The sequence below is a fragment of the Camelus ferus genome, chromosome 7 (assembly GCF_009834535.1).
Source record: "Camelus ferus isolate YT-003-E chromosome 7, BCGSAC_Cfer_1.0, whole genome shotgun sequence".
Lineage (NCBI taxonomy): Eukaryota > Metazoa > Chordata > Mammalia > Artiodactyla > Camelidae > Camelus > Camelus ferus.
In genome coordinates, this window is record NC_045702.1 from 65,586,210 (window position 1) to 65,602,872 (window position 16,663).

The window sequence follows — 16,663 nt, forward strand, 5'->3', positions numbered from 1 at the left end:
CCTGCTGTAGATGGACAGCATGGTAAGGGAAGAGGCTTATAAACGGGTATAAAAACTCAAGCAAAGTGGGTGTCCTCCCAAGAACCCATGCTCGCACTCTCTCATACATACATGCATAAAAGTCTAATGGTAAGGCCAACTGTCATAAATCCCAAAGCCAAGTGTATTATGAATCCATTTTTATTTAACTCTAGAGAAAAATAAATCAGCTTAACAAAAACATGAAAGGAAAAACCAAAGTGAAGAGTTGTTGACAGGAGAATATTAACAATACTGATACTCTCAATCTTATACTTGGATAACATAAATAAGGAAATCACGTGGACAGAAGGGTGAAAATATGATTCTCCATGGCCACATCACTGAGAAAGGCCTAATTTTATCCCCATGGTCTCTGGCATAGTTAGGTATACCTAGAGATTTCCCAAAGCTGCTGACAACTTGTTTCTCTCTAAATATAAATGTTATTTTCTTTTGTGAAATGAAGTCAATATGAGAATTACATAATTTACACTTCAGTTATTTTAACCGTAATTTTAAAAACATGCCATTGGATTCTGGGGCTTGAAAAACAGAAAGGCCTTGTAATCCCTACTCCTCTAACTGTCTCTCTAAATCATAGCACTAGAAAATTCACAAGAAGACATTTTTTCTGGCCACTGTCCACCAGATATATGATATAGTATCTTTTTTTTTTCCAATCTTCCTAGCAAAGATTATTGCTCTTTCAAATATTTTCCATAGGTATGTTTTGCTTTTAAATTGTAATACTGAACGTACCACGAAACCCAGGAAAGTCTTTAGTGCATGGGTTTTCCACTAGGGGTAATTTGCCCCTTCCCCTCACCCCGGGACACTGGCTGTGTCTGGAGACATTTCTGGTCACAGCTGGGGAAGGAGGGAGGTTGGTGATGCTACCAACACCTGCTGGGTAGAGTCCATGGATGCTACTAAGCATCCTACAATGCACAGGACAGCCCCGACAACAAAAATTATCCAGCCACAAATGTCAGCTGTGCTAAGGTTGAGATACACTGATCCTGTGTTATAAGAGGGATAATGGTATTTACATTTCTCAGATTAAATCAGGAACTTTAGCTAGAGCATATGCACGAAGGATGCTTGTTATCTTATTCATCCCTAAGGTTAACTGCTGTTTAAGTATATCTTGACTCCAATACTTTAGAAAGTGAAAATGCAATTGCATTTTTTTAATGGGCTTGAGTTGAATGGGTTTTGCATTTTATACTGGGAATCACTTTCATTTGTTCACAATTCTGAGTCAAAGCACAGTGATACCCTTGGGGACAAAAGGAGAAAATAAATATGTTCAAGTTTCTACTATTTTCTTCTCTGCTACAAATCACAACCAGAATTGTCTTTTACTGTGATTACGTAGATCTGTTTCCTTTTACAATCTGATGTATTATAACAGATTATGCCCCAAACATTAACCAAGTCTATACTACCAAAGCGTAATTAAATGTCAGTCCTTTACATTGACTGTGATTCTCAGCATGATGATCAGAAACAAAGCCCTAAGAGACATGTTTTCATATTGCCATTGAAGCCAAGCAGTAGAACTGTTGTTAAACAAACTAACCATTTTGGACTTACTCAAGCTCTCTGTCTCATTATAGACAGAATTTTCCAATTCATTTGAACCATCCTCTAACCATTACAGCACCTTTTCAAATAATTTCTCCTGCAAAAAAAGCTTGACTTTTTAATCTAGGTATGTGGAGATAAAAAGTAAACAAACCAGTGACATGAGAATCCACTGACCTCTACTGAACTTGCTACACTGGGGAATCTGGAATTTATTAAATGAAGCCAGAAGGACATAATAAACATGAGAAAACCCAGAACTTTAGACTTAACTGTTCCGGAGCAATACCTTTGGTCAAAGAGTACATGTTAATAGTAACATTTCATTATTTTCCAGAAAGAAGAGTAAGTAAAAGTTTGCTCAAAACCTGCAGTTTTTTAGCAAAGTAATTAAGAGATGAGTGTAAAAGTGGACTTTCACAATAATGTGGAGACACTGTATTTCAACTTAAATTTAAATATGCTGTTGAATTTGCATTAAGGTTCATGAATATAAATCATTTACAAAGTGATTTAAAATATATCTGTGCACATGTGTGTGCTCAAAACAACTTCTTTCCGTTTGGATTTGGCATGTCATGTAAAACACTTCACATGCCCATGGGGAAAGAAGCTTACTTATAGAGTTGCCTTTTTTTTTTTCTAAATTGGTAGTGATACCACAGACTGGTTCTTTTCCATGACTTCCTCACCTTTTAAAAATAGGTCCTGAAAGTCAAAGCAGGTAAAGTTCAAAACCTAAGCTGACATCTACGCTGTGAGTCACCTTGACAATTTAAGAGTCTGACCCAGACTCCCAGAGCATCCAAGCTCTTTTAATGTCCCTCTCCCCCCAGAACAGGAATTCCCATCCCTGTCACTGATTGGTCTTATTTTTATTATCCATAAAGGATAACATTTCTTTCACTGCCTCACTCTACATCACAATCCTCATAGAGTAAGCTGCAGCTCAGAATATATGAGCTGAATTTTTTTATGCTATCAAAGAGTGAACCAGAGGAGTCCAAATGTCAATTAAAGAAACTTGAAAACAACATGATGCCTGTAGGATCCTGTATGAAGTCTTCCCTCCTCTTTTCAGGATGAATTAGACCATGTCCATCTCTTACTGATGGAAAAACAGTTTTGAAAAACAATGATATTGACTCACTTCTTTTCCAGCAAATTATGATTTACAGATCTTTTATTCAGCCCTCGAAACAATCATGTAAGTTATGTGCTGTCATTACTACTATTATTTGTGTTATTTCTGTTGCTCAGAGGGAACTCTAGTGACTTGGCAAAAACAAGGATTTACGTTCAGAAGACCTGAGACTGCATTTTCTGTATGTCTTTTCCACATAAATTCAAGCAAACTACTCTCATCTCTCTGTCTCCATATCAATACAGTTGTCCTAAAACAGATTATGTCGTAGACTTGCAGAGTGAATTAAACAACAAAACCTAAATGAAAATAAATAAGCACTATTTATTTCATTCTGTTTTTAAAACAAAGTTTGTTTATTTGGTTTGGATGGGTCCTTTTTTTTTTCTTTTTAATGAGGACATGATGAGTCAATGAAATTAGGGGATTTTCCCAAGGCCTCGCGAGCCAGTATGGTAGAGCAGAAATGAAATTAACCTCTTTTGAGTAGATTCTATGGTGGACCAACCAGGCTATCCCTCTCCCCACCCCACACATTCTGAGCAGAGAAGTCATCCTCCAGCTGGTGGTAGGAATGGTGGCTAGGAGCTCCCATCTATATCCCTGTCGGGACATTGCCTTAGACCTAAGGGAGCTATCCCACCAGGGGGAGCTCCCTCCAGTGCTGGTCACTGGCAGGTACAGAGGCCAGTTCCCCTGGCCTTAGTTCCAGATAAAGCTGAAGGCCGATCCTAGCTCCAGGGATCTCTGTTGAATCTGAAGTCTCAGTTGCCTTTGCATCACAGATCACCTTATCCCTCTGCCCAGTCTTGCTTCCCTCACCCCTCACAGCTGCCGATCTCCAGAACACTCTCCAATAAACCTCTAGCACACCAATCTCCATCTCAGAGTTTCCCAGGAACCAGACTTAATATAGTCTCCTGACTCCAAATTCCATGTTCTTGGCACAGCAGTACATGTGAGAGTGGGCAAAAATCTCTTCACAATAAAACTTTATCTGCTTGCCAAGTTATCAGCAAATCTTTTGAGAATGTAAAACAGAACCTGTAATTTTAGATAGTTGTGGGGCAGCTTCAAAATCAGAAAGAACAGGTCCTGAAGCAAAATTAAACACCAAAAATATCCCCTGCCATTTATTTTCTTCAAGGAGGTACAAAGTGGGATAAAACTGGCCCTTGCTATCAGGACTTTGCAATCAGATTGCCCAGGATATCATCTTTCCATAGAGAAAGAGAGCAGAGACAGGGCTACTACCCAGAAGCCCCTGCTTCAAGGGTCTGTCTCCATGAAAGTGCATCAATAAAGCATCGGTCTGCTTGCCACAGAGCAGTCACAAACCACCAGAAAGTTGTCTGTACAGCCCTTGTCTTCAGGAACCATGCACCTCACCCACATGGGTCTTCTCGGAGCTGTTGTGTTTCTGCTGTCATTACCCTACTGACTACAATTCATTGATTTGGAGAGGACATCTGAATCAAGTTGGACCAATCAAATTCTCTCTCCCAATAATTTGGACTTTTAAACAAAGGAGCCCAGAAACTGTTCATTTCAATAATGTGAAACTGCAAAAGAAGGACCACAGATGGCTTCTGCGAAGACCCCTAGAGCAGCCCTGCTTCCCAAGGCCTGGATGGACCTCTTCCTTGGATACACCCTCAATTTTCCAATACACCCTCAATTTTCCAATTAAGTTTGTTAAAGTAACCTGTGTTGGATTCTCTCACTTGAAATCCAAAGGAACTTCATTACTCCAAGTCCTCTGTAAAGTTTTTACATAAAGCCCTAAGACATTTTAATTATGCCTTTGGCAGAGAGAGAACATCTGTCTAAACTGCCTCCACGTGGCAATGCTGATAAAAGCAAAAGGAAATTTGAAAAAAATGTCCTCCAGTCTCAATGCCATAGGACAAGACCATAAAAGCAGAATTAGAAAAAAAAATCCACAAAAGCAGCAGACAGTTCATAGGTGATATCACTTCTTTCTCAAAATCCTCTGCTAGCTTCCTATCACACTTCAAATAAAACCCAGCCTGTATACTGTCTGGACCCTACATTACCTACCTTACCTGACCGTTGGCTATCTCTGACCTCACCTGCTTCTACCCTCCCCTTCATTTACTCCATCCATACACACTGGTCACTTTGTTCTCCTTAACACAATCCTACCTCAGGACCTTTGCACTTACAGTTTCCCTATCAGGACATCTCTATGTCCTACAGATAGCTATATGACTTAAATTGTCTCTATTCCTTCAGGTCTCTGCTGAAATGCCATCTCTTCAGATAGGGCTTCCTTGACATCCTCTCCAGAAAAGTAGCGTCTCCCCCTCTCTCTCTTTATCCTCGTGTTCCACTTAATTTTTCTTCATAGCATTTGTCACTCCCTAACATCACACTATAAAACTGCTGCATATCTGTTAATTATCTGTCACCCCTACTAGTCTGTAATCTCCATTATGGTCATAAATTTATTCTTGTTCAATGCGGAGTCCACATCCATTTAGAAGTATCTGACACACAAAAAGTTCTCAAATTATGTTTATTAGATGGATGAATAAATAATTAATAACTAAGCACTGAGTTATTTCCATTTGGAGGCATAGTGTCAAGAGTGTATGTTCAGGATTATAGACAATCTTGCTTCAGTCCCTCATGTCTCCCGGGTTGTACAGTGACGGCAGACATATTCCCCTGGGGATATACAGAGGAGAGTGCAGGCTGAGACCCACTAAAGGAGCAACCCTCCCTTTTGATGCCATTTCAGCACAGACTTGCTGTGGGACCAAGTGATGAGTGCCTTAAGGCTTTAGGGAGGTGGAGGTTCTCTGTGAGTTAGAGACCCGGGTGGTTTTACCGGCTACAACCAGAGCAAGGCGGCCCTGAGTACCGACAAGAGCAATAGCAGGCTGGGAGGTAGGAGGGAGAGACGAGACTCGGGAGGAGGCAAAAAGGCTCTGCGACTAGCTAACTCTGCTAAAACATCTGCTCTGAAAATTGCCAAGTTTCTCCTACAGGTCTTTTCCTTCTTGCTAAATAGCTTTTCTAATAATTCTGCATACATTAACTAGGCTCATTCTCTTCTATTTTTGAAATCTAGCTGAAATTGTGTATGTCCAAATGAACTTATTTACAAAACAGAAACAGACTCACTGACATAGAGAACAAACTTATGGTTACCAGGGGGAAAAGCGGTGGAAGGGATAAACTGGGAATTCAAGATTTCCAGATATTAACTACTATATATAAAATAGATAAACAACAGGTTTATAATGTATAGCACAGGAAACTATATTCAATATTTTGTAGTGTCCTATAATGAAAAAGAATATGAAAACAAATAAATGTATATATATGTATAACTGAAACATTATACTACATACAACATTGTAAACCGACTATAATTCAACAAAAAAAAAAGTGCAAAAAAGTAAAAAAAAAGGAATTGCAAGGATTCCAATTCACAGTGGCTATTGAGCTGATGGTACCTGGCGACTGAATTTATTGCCATTGCCACATTAATAATAATAATAAAATAAATTTTGACAAATTAAAAAAAACCCCAAAATTGGGTATTTTCCCCTTTGTCTTGTTCCCTGGTCTCACTCTCCTGCAAAATAGTTTCCCTTAGGTTGGATCCAAAGGAAAAATCAAGATTTTATATATTAAATTTTATGTCTCACCAAATAAATGTTCTTGGAGAATTGTATAACTGTCCTCAAAGCCCATCCATTTGCAATACAATGGACCGAAGCAGCAGAACAAGGGTGATTCTGATTTGAACAGTGATAATGAACCGGATTACAGTATGTCTCTGAACACATATGGCTGGGGGACAGCACACTCTGAGGCGTTCATGTCACATGATGGCAGTATTTTTCATGCCATTCTTACCAAACCCACTAGGCATACACGGAGGACCAGGTTACAAGGGGCTTGGATGAGAAAATGTCCTAAAGAGATGGCTTCACACCACTGCTCAAAGTCAGTTTTCTTTTATAAAGTACAATATGTAAGGATAAATATATGACATATGTGTCCTTATGTTGCCTTCATAGATAGATAAAAAGGTAGATAGATAGATAGATAGATAGATAGATAGATTGATTCTTATTTTACTTAGTGCTTGGTATCATTCTAGTTGACAACTGAATATCAAATTCATGCTGCCAAAAGCCCCAAAATATAAAATGTACCCTTAGAGAGTGAAAACAGATATGATCTCTTCGAGAGAAAAATATATCGAATGCCTCAAAAATAGACAAAAGTTTGATCTCCAATATCTGGGAATTTAGACTAAGACAATAATCACAGATATGTAGAAAAGTTCAGTTACAAAGACGTTGGCATTGTGTGTGGTCATAATCATGAAATTTGGAAATAACATAAATGTCTAATGACAGGGGCTGAGTAAAATGAGCCATGAACATCCATGCAAGGAGATATAATGAAGTTATCAACAGGATGCTAAAATACTTAGAGGTTTTGAAAAGTAACAAGATAGTTTAAAGTTTTAAGGTGTATTCCAGTTTTTGATATACTATAATGCCAATTTAGTTTTTAAAACGTACATTTTTACTCAAAAAAATTCTGAAAGGAAATACACCAAATGTTATTGGTGGTTGTCCCTAATATTTTAATTATACATAATCTTTATTCATATCCTCTACACCTTTACTCCAAAAGACAGCTATAATGAATGTATATCACCTTTTAATAAAAAGTGCTGTATAATTTTTACCTGTACGATAAAGAAAATGCACATTGTGTGCAGCAGAAGATTGGAAAGAAAAGCAGCTGTTCACTGGAATGACAGAGAATAATTTGTGCATTACCTCTTAGAGATACAGTCTTATCTTGCCACCTTGAAATGATAATAAATAACAACCACTCTTACAATGAAGCAGTGTCACAGTGCCACAACGGGAAGCCAAAGTAATATTAATAGTCCCAAAGTTGTACATTAAGCAAGTGCAAAAGTTCTTTAGAGAAAGACGCTGGTAAAATAAATCATCAAGAATAGAAGTCTGTGCTTTATGTAAATAGTACTCTTGGTGAGTTGGCATAAACAGAGTAAGTTTTAACAGCATTTAAAATATTAATCACTATTCTAATTTTTGATGTTCAGTGATAAGTATTTAAAGAGTTATGTTGCTAGATTCATATAATCACCACATAAAAAGTTTGTGAAACAAAAAAATTGGAAAATTTTGGTCTACATAATCATTAAAAATGTATGTGTACTAACGGTTACTATATAAACAACAATTTCTTGTAATGAGCTGTAATGGAAAAGAATCTGAAAAAAAAAATATATGTATGTATATGTATAACTGAATTGCTTTGCTGTACACCTGAAACTAACATTGTAAATTGACCACATTTCAATAAAAAATAAGAATTTAAAAAATTTATGTGTAATAAAGGGGTTATAAAATCATTATATCTACAAGTTTATGAATATCTATGCCTCAAATGTAACTCCTTTCTTTAATTTCTCCCTGTCTTGTTCAAGGTTGCTTGCATTCTCCCCAACACACACACACACACACACACACACACACACACACACTTCAATCCGACTGCCATGATATCAAAACCGGTTAGTATTTCTCTGCAGTTTTATATGGTATGTTTTCTGCTCTCTCTCTGGTTATCCAGTTACAATAGAGCCGAAGTTTTCTGGGTTTCCTCCTAGGGAAAATCCAAAGGAAATTGAGTTTCTTTGATTCATAAAGTCACTGCTAAGCCTGTGAACTTCTTTTTCACCCAATCACATTGCCAGTAAACTGATTAAAGAAGAAAGGAGTCAGAGTCGAGTTTCCTAGAAATAGTCACCTTTTCCTCGTTGACTGCAAAGAGAATGGGATGAAATCTGCTCTTCCACTCAAGCCTAGGAGGACAAATTTTTCTATCCTAATAGTTTATGAAGAGATTCTTACTGTCATGCTGGGGAAGAACAAAGAGCATAGGGTAAGTCTGACTTGGAGGAATCAGGAGTTATGTCAGCTGAGGAGAGAATCTTCCAGCTGTGACCCTGGCAGGCTGAGAGCACTGTGGAATTGTTCAAATGGGCGCCATCTGGTCTTGCTCTATTTCTCATTCAGTGACACTTAAAGTCTCACAGTCCCGACAGAGAATTCCTAAGGAAAAAAACTTCCGTGTGTGTGAAAATGAATGCATGTTTTAGTTTGGGTTCCCCAAGAAGTAGATCCTGAGGCAAGGATTTGAGGGAATATTTATTTAGGAGGTTCAGGAAACCTCAGTAGCAGAGTAGGAGAGAGATACAGGGAAAGGAAGTCAGCCAACCAAGAGTAGTTATTAAACAAGTGTGTTGGCTAGTTTGTGCTGCATAACAAAACATTTATGCACTTCAAAAATGAACATGTATAATTTTTCACACTTCTGTGAGTCATCAAAATGGTTCTTTGCCAGCTCAACTGATCTCTATCTTTAGCTGGCAGCTTTTCTAGGGCTGGATGGTCTTCAATAAACAGACATATCTATCTAATGATTAGCCTAGGGGACTTTCACTGGAACAGCTCATGTCTAAGTCACCTCTCATCCTCCAACAGGCATGCCTGGGCTTCTTCAGGTGTATGCCTCAGATTCTAAAAGCCACAAGAAAACAAGCCCCAATAAGCAAGCACTCTTCAAGCTTCTGGTTGGGTCATGTTTGCTAATCTCCCAACAGCCAAAGCAAGGTCACATGACCACCTAGATTCCAGGTTGGGGAAACAGACTCCACTTTCTGATGGGGAATCTGTGCTGTCACATGACAGGGAGGAGAATAACTTCTGGTTATTTTACAATGACCACCATCAGCTGCCATACTGCATGATTAGAATTTAATCTGGCGGAGTCTCTGAATTGATCTATGCTTCAGAATGAATTCATCCCATTCTAGGTATGAGGAAACTGGGGTCTTTATACACCAATCTTCATCAATCATTGGAAGCCCACTCCAGGATTGCTCATACCCTAGCAACCCCAGCTGGCAGCATCAGAATAGATACGTGGTTTAGAAACAGACTCCAGGCACAAGGATCCAGATCCTAGCAGCTGGGACTCTTTCGGCACACCCAGAAATAGTAAGTCCTCAGGATAATAATGAGACCTTGTCTGTGAATGACATACCATATATTCACCCTTCAAAGTGATTCCAACCATCTAGAGTGGATAGCTTCAATCAGTTCATTTCTAATTCTAATGCTACTCATTTTTTTTAAATTCATGAGACAATAAAATGCCTGAAAAGTAGCATTCAATAGCCCTCACCTAATTCATGGGTGAAACAAAGGCATAGTTGCACTTGAGCCCCATTAAGCAGCCACCTACCAATTGGAAACTTCTAATAGGATTTGAATAGATAACTGGTTCAACAATCACTACTCAGTGTTCATAGATGCCATTTCTTTTCATGCAGAAAGGAATGAACTCTCAACTAGCCTAATTTTAGACAGCAGCACGCTGTATCTGTGCACTGCACTGAGTAAGCAGCAAACCTTTGGCAAATATCTTCTGAAATGGAGTCATCAGAGAAGAGTGGTGATAACATTATTTCAATCAATTTCAACTACAGGTGTCACCAAAAACTCAAATTCACAACATGATGTTCGAAACATAACATTTTTTATTTTGTTTACAAAATACTTCTGTTTAATCTAATGAAAGGTGGTATAGTGTAGCGGACAAGATCATGGACTCTGACATTGGATGAGTAGGTTAGAATTCTGGCTTGCCACAAATCAACTTATACAGCTTGGACAATTCACTGAGCTCTCAGTGTCTCCCTTCTTTTATCTGTAAAATGAGGATGATAATGTTTCCTATTCCAAAGAAGTGTAGTAAGGATCGATACAGACAATACTCTTAGAATAACCCTGGACAATATGATGAATATTAACTATTTTTAGTACTGAATTACCATTTCTACATATTGACTAGTGCTCTATTAGCATCAGTTCACAAGAAATATTTGAAAACAGACATAAGCTGGAAAAAGTTTACAGATATGATTTAATTGCACCCAGATGTTACTTAATACCTTGAGGAAATTAAAGTCTGTAAAAATTGAAGCAAGCAGTTCTGACTTCAGTAGAGTCAAACTTTTTTTTATCATTGACTTCTTGGTAAGAAACAAATTTTCTGTAGTATACAGACATCCATTTACAATACCCACATCCACACCCACACATATATGCACATAAACAAAAAGATTTGCAATATACACCTTAAAAATGTTTCATGAAGCATCATTCATTGTGATATTCTGTACTGTCTTTTATTTCAGCTTATTAAAACGTTGGTAAAAATGTACTACTGATTTTGCCATCATTAATGGGTCATGACCTAATGTTTGAAAAAAACTGTATATCCAATCCTTTCAATGAAATGGGGGAAATAGGAGCTTTTCCCCTTTCTGGCCACTCTTCAGCCCATGCCTGCCCTGCAGTAAAAGGGTTAAGTTCTTCCTTAGTACAGAGGGAAATGGAGACTTTTTTCCACCCTTTCTAAAAAAATCCCCAATTAGATCAGACTACCCTGATCTTTAATCTTGACATCAGCTACTCATTCTTCTTAGCGCTTCTAGGAACACGCGGGACGTGGGGAAACAATATTCCTGCCTGGGAAAATAAAGACATCTCTCTGACCCAAAGTCCTCAGCGTGCTGTGAATGTGGGAAACATGAGATGGTAGCAAAAAGGGTCATTAAACCTCTGGAGAGCTGTGAAGAGCCTCTTTCCAGCCCCAGAATAGAAATGATGACCCCTGCCCTTACATCCAATTTGTAGCCAATTCACACACAGCACAGTATCTAATTTAGTCCTTGACAATTAAATACATAACAAGGTTTGAGGGATGGAAATTTTGCAGGGAAAAGGCCAGATTGAGTATATTTTTAGATAAAAGGTGCGTATCTCCCACCATCAAATTCCTTGAACCATGGTCTATTTACTCTCTCATCTTTATCTACTACTATCAACTGTATATCACTAAATTCTAGCTTTAGTCATGATTCATATTTCTTATAAAGTAGCTCTACCTCTTGACTTTCACACTTGGTAGGTTGAATTCGAGATATGACAATTTCACTGCATGAAACTAAATGAGAGTTCTGGAGAAAGATTGTGATGATTGTGATTGCACAACAATGTGACAATACTTAATGCTGCCAATCTGTGCACTTAAACATGGTTAGGTTGATTAAATTTCTGTTATGTGTATTTTGCCACAAATAAGACATAATTTGTCAAAGTATTAAGTAGAAGTTCTTTTTTTTTTTTTAGTATGTATGTATGTATGTATTTATTTATGATCAGATTTGTGGCTACCAGAGGCAGGGGGTGGGGGAAAGGGAAATAGATGAAGGTAGTCAAAAGGTACAACTTCCTGTTATAAGGTAAATTAAGTAAGAGGGATATAATGTACAATGTGATAAAGATAATACTGCTGTACATTACAAATGAAAGTCACTTAGAGAATAAATCCTAAGATTTCTTATCACAAGGAAAAAAATTTTTTCTATTTTTTAACTTTTGTATCTGTATGAGATGTTGAGTGTTCACTGAACCTATTCTGGCTATCATTTCACGATGCATGTACTTCCAATCATTATGTTGTACACTTTAAACTTTTACAGTGCTATATATCAATTACACCCAAATAAAACTGGAAAACTTAAAATTTAAAAAATTCTGGGAGGGAAAAAAAGCACCAGTGTTCCTGAAGAGGAAAATGTGATTTAGAGACGAATACAGTTAAGTGAGCACAATGTCTTTTATTCTCTCTGTAAAATCACAAAAGAGGATGATGCCAGCATTGACATCACAGTTCATAGCAAAGCACAGGCTGAGTGCATAGCCAGCACTTAACAAGTGTTCGTTGAATAAATTAATGAATCTGCTGCTCAAATATGTATGTGTGAATATATGCATAGGTATTTTTGATGCTGATAGTTTTTTAAAATTGATTGAGAAAAGAGAGAGCATTCCATAGCCCTTAGCCCTAAAGAGAACCAAAAATAATAAGCATACTTGCCTTGAACATCAAAGACGAATGTAATTACATGTCACATCTAAGTTAATGTCCTAGCCACGCCTATATACTCAGAAACCATACCATCATCAAAATAATTTGTCATTATAAAAAACAAAAGGGAATCATGTAAACAAAGAGCATTTTCATTTTCATAAAGGAAATTCCATGACAAATTTTCACATGCCCTTTCTCTAATATCACTGTTTCCCTGTGAAATGACTGTGTGCCTTCAGCACTAACATTCCAAGGGTAGCATGCTTCCCATTTCCAGTGACAAATCAAATAAGGTACATGAGTAAGGCAGAGGAAAGTTTTCAAATCAAAACTGAGAGCTACTGCTGATTGATGACTATAACCTACTGCACCCTCCAGGAGAAAACCTAATCAAACTTGCTCAACCTTATACCAAAAAAAAAAAAAAAAAAAAAAAAGGCAGTTACACAAAATGTAAATAAAATGCAATTAAAGGGAACAAGGGCTAAGATCATTTTCAGAAGTTGCTTATTGCTATGTGTTTATGCCCTTGAAAGGAAATATGCTAAATAACCCAGTTTTCTGAATAAGCAAATGATTTAGTGGCCTCAGATCTTGGTTGTCTTTGTTTCTAAGCGCTCATGCAAGGGTTCTTAAAATTTTCTGCGCCATAGATGTCTTTGGCAATGTGGTGAATAACTCCTTCCCAGAATAAAATTTACAAAAGCATACAATAAAATAGGTTTACAAAGCAACTGAAATTGAATTACAATTGAAAAGCAACTGAAATACAGCTATCAAAATATTAAAAGAAAAAATATTAAAAGAAAGTGTTGTGATGTGGTAATATGAAACTTCTTTATTAATATATTAAATAACAGCCTTGTTGGTGGAGCCAATAACGACTATAATCCCAATCTGGTAATTAGCAAGAACATTTCAAAAATACCATAATGTGTAAGGAAATGCAAAAATATTAATAATTTCTATTGTGACAGAACCACAGGTACCTATTAATACAATGTAGCATTTCTAGGCTCTGTGATTTGGAGCCTAAATTCATAATTGAAAGGAGTTTTATGTTTCAGTTTGAGTTTAATATAAATAAGGAAGGTTTACAGTGAATCTAAATTTACAGAATCCAAGTTAAGAACCTCTGGTTGCCCAAAGGGGAAAGGGGCTGGGGGAGGAATAAATTAGGAGTTTGGGATTAGCAGATACAAACTACTACATATAAAGTAGGTAAACAAGGTCTTACTGTCTAGCACAGGGAACTATACTCAATATTCTGTAATAAACCATAATGGAAAATAATACGAAAAAGAATACGTGTATATATAACTGAACCACTTTGCTATACACCAGAAACTAAGACAACATTGTAAACCAACTATACTTCAATTAAAGAAAAAGAACCCCTGGTTGTCCCTTTTGTAAACAGTACAAACACAATTGGTGTTTACTAGCTAAGAGTATTAACTAAATTAACATAAGTTTTTACCTCTCAGAACTACTAAGGCTTCACTGAGTGATCAGAGAGCACAGATGCAGAACTGTGACTGCCGCTGGCATAGGAAAGATTCAAGTACATACATGGATGTGGACAATCCCTGATAGACTCTGAGAAGCAAGGTCCAAGAAATCCACTTTACCACCAACCTGGCTCCCAGAAGGACCTTGAAGAAGGATCCTGAAAAGCCATGATATGCAAATGACAATTGTCACCATCTAAGTTCATGTTGCTAAGTGTGTTTCACTCTGCGGTATTTTGATTAAAATTCTACCAGGAAAAAAACTTGTTTCGCCAAAATTCTAAGCTAGGAATTTTCATTAAAATATTAATAATAATACAATTGTTGGAATTTTATAAGAAGAGCATACATAAAACACACGTGAAATACTTAAAAAGCAAAACCACAGAAGTACAGATGTCTCTGTGTTTAGTTGGTTGGTTGACTGTTGTTAGTACTGGGTTATCTACATTGTAAATGTTGGGAGAGATAGCCTTTAATCCAGGTACTGTAGCCATAGCAGGCATCTGACGATATACGAGACAAGAAAGGACCATAAAGAAAGCAAGAAGCAGTAATAGGCTAGGATCTTCATAGAACTACTCAAGCCTGAGTTTACTGTTTGCCCAACTAAAACCAAGTGTATTAACTTTCTAGAGATGCCATGACAAATTACAACAAAACCGGTGGCTTAAAACAACAGAAATATATCTTTACACTTCCAGAGCCAGAAGAAAAAAACAATCAGTATCAGCAAGGTAGGTTCCCTCTGGAGGCGTGGACAATCTGTTCCACGCATCTCTCACTGCAGGTGTCTGCCAGCACCCTTCAGCACTCCTTGGTTTTACCACATAACGAACGTATACTTCTGTCTTCACCTGGTCTCCACCTCTCTGTGTCCCTGTGTCTCAAATATCTCTCTCCTTTCTCCTACAAGGACACCAGTTATTGGATTTAAAGCTCACTCTCAATCCAAGATGATCTTATCTCAAGATCCTTAACTAACTTCATCCACCAAGACCCTATTTCGAAAAAAGTTCAGATTCATAGGTACCAGGGGTAAGGACTGGGCTATACCTCTAGGGGGGACACAATTCAACCTACTACTCAAGGAATCCTAAAATTCCACATGCTCTAGGTACAGAGGCTTTTGAAAAAAGACGATCAGAGGCAATACAAAACAGAAAGCATTTTTTCCTTACAAAAGCATTAGTAGATACTTCTACATTTTACAAAAACTGCACATGATAAATTCCTAGCATTGCAGATCTGTGCAGTAAACACAGGGAGGATATGTATCTACAGAACTGAAATAGAATTGGTGCAGACTGTGTAGTTTAGACAGAAAGTTAAGATATTTTAGGGACTTAACTTGGAGAAATTATAGACACAAACCAGGAACTTGCGGCAATCATCTCTGAAACGAGTTGTGCCCAGGCCAGCCCCAGAGAGTGTGGGCCAGTGTAGGATGTAAAAACAGAATAAAGAGACGTGTTCCCATAGTCACTGCTGCCTAAGGAGACTCCCAGTTCTTCAGTCACGCTGGAGCTGTGACTGGATTGTTTAAGATATGTTCTCCCTGTTTGTCCTTAAATTACCTCTTGGTGAGTTACAGAAAAAAAAAAAAAGTTCATCTACTGGTACATAGCCAACTTTTCTAAACTAATGCTTTTATGTTTACATAAAGTCCTAAAATAGTGGGGAAAAGAATCAATATAGTACAAAGAAAAGTGGTATCTGAACTAGGCAGACCAACTGTTACTTGCAGTTAGAGTGTTCAGAGAGGGGAGACTGCCTAACATCCAAATGTGAGAGTTCCGGCTCAGGTCCAACACCCTTTACACATCCTAAGATCTTGCTACTGTGCCAAGGTGTAGGGTTGTGGCCTTTATCCATAAATCTAACTTCATAAATATTTGCCTGTCTTCAAAACAGAAGCATATTGCTATGTGAAAATTGTAAGTCTGCAGGCAAAGGTGTAAATATTTTAACAATTTGTTCATTTTTTTAAACTTTTTTGATTGAAGTATAGTCAGTTTATAATGTGTTAATTTCTGGTGCATAGCATTCAGTGATGTATATATACACACACATACATATATTCCTTTTCATATTCTTTTTCATTATAGGCTGTTACAAGGTATTGAATATAGTTTCCTGTGCTCTACCATAGACCATGCTGTTTATCTCTTTTAAATACAATAGTTAGTATCTGCAAATCCTGAACTTGTGGTTACCAGGGGGTAAAGGAGAGAGCGAGGGATAAATTGGGAGTTTGGAATTTGTTCATTTTATTTAATGATATTATACAGTTCTTTGTAGATGTTTAGTCCTTCTTAGATTTACTAAATAGATTAATCCTGTCTTTCTAGAAAGAACCCTGTTTTAT

At 37.4% G+C, this 16,663-nt stretch overlaps 1 protein-coding gene across 1 annotated transcript in view; it reads right to left on the minus strand.

Moving 5' to 3' along the window:
- ZNF804B (zinc finger protein 804B) overlaps positions 1–16,663 on the minus strand; it is an 871,803-nt gene that overhangs the window by 791,241 nt on the left and 63,899 nt on the right. The window lies entirely within an intron of this gene.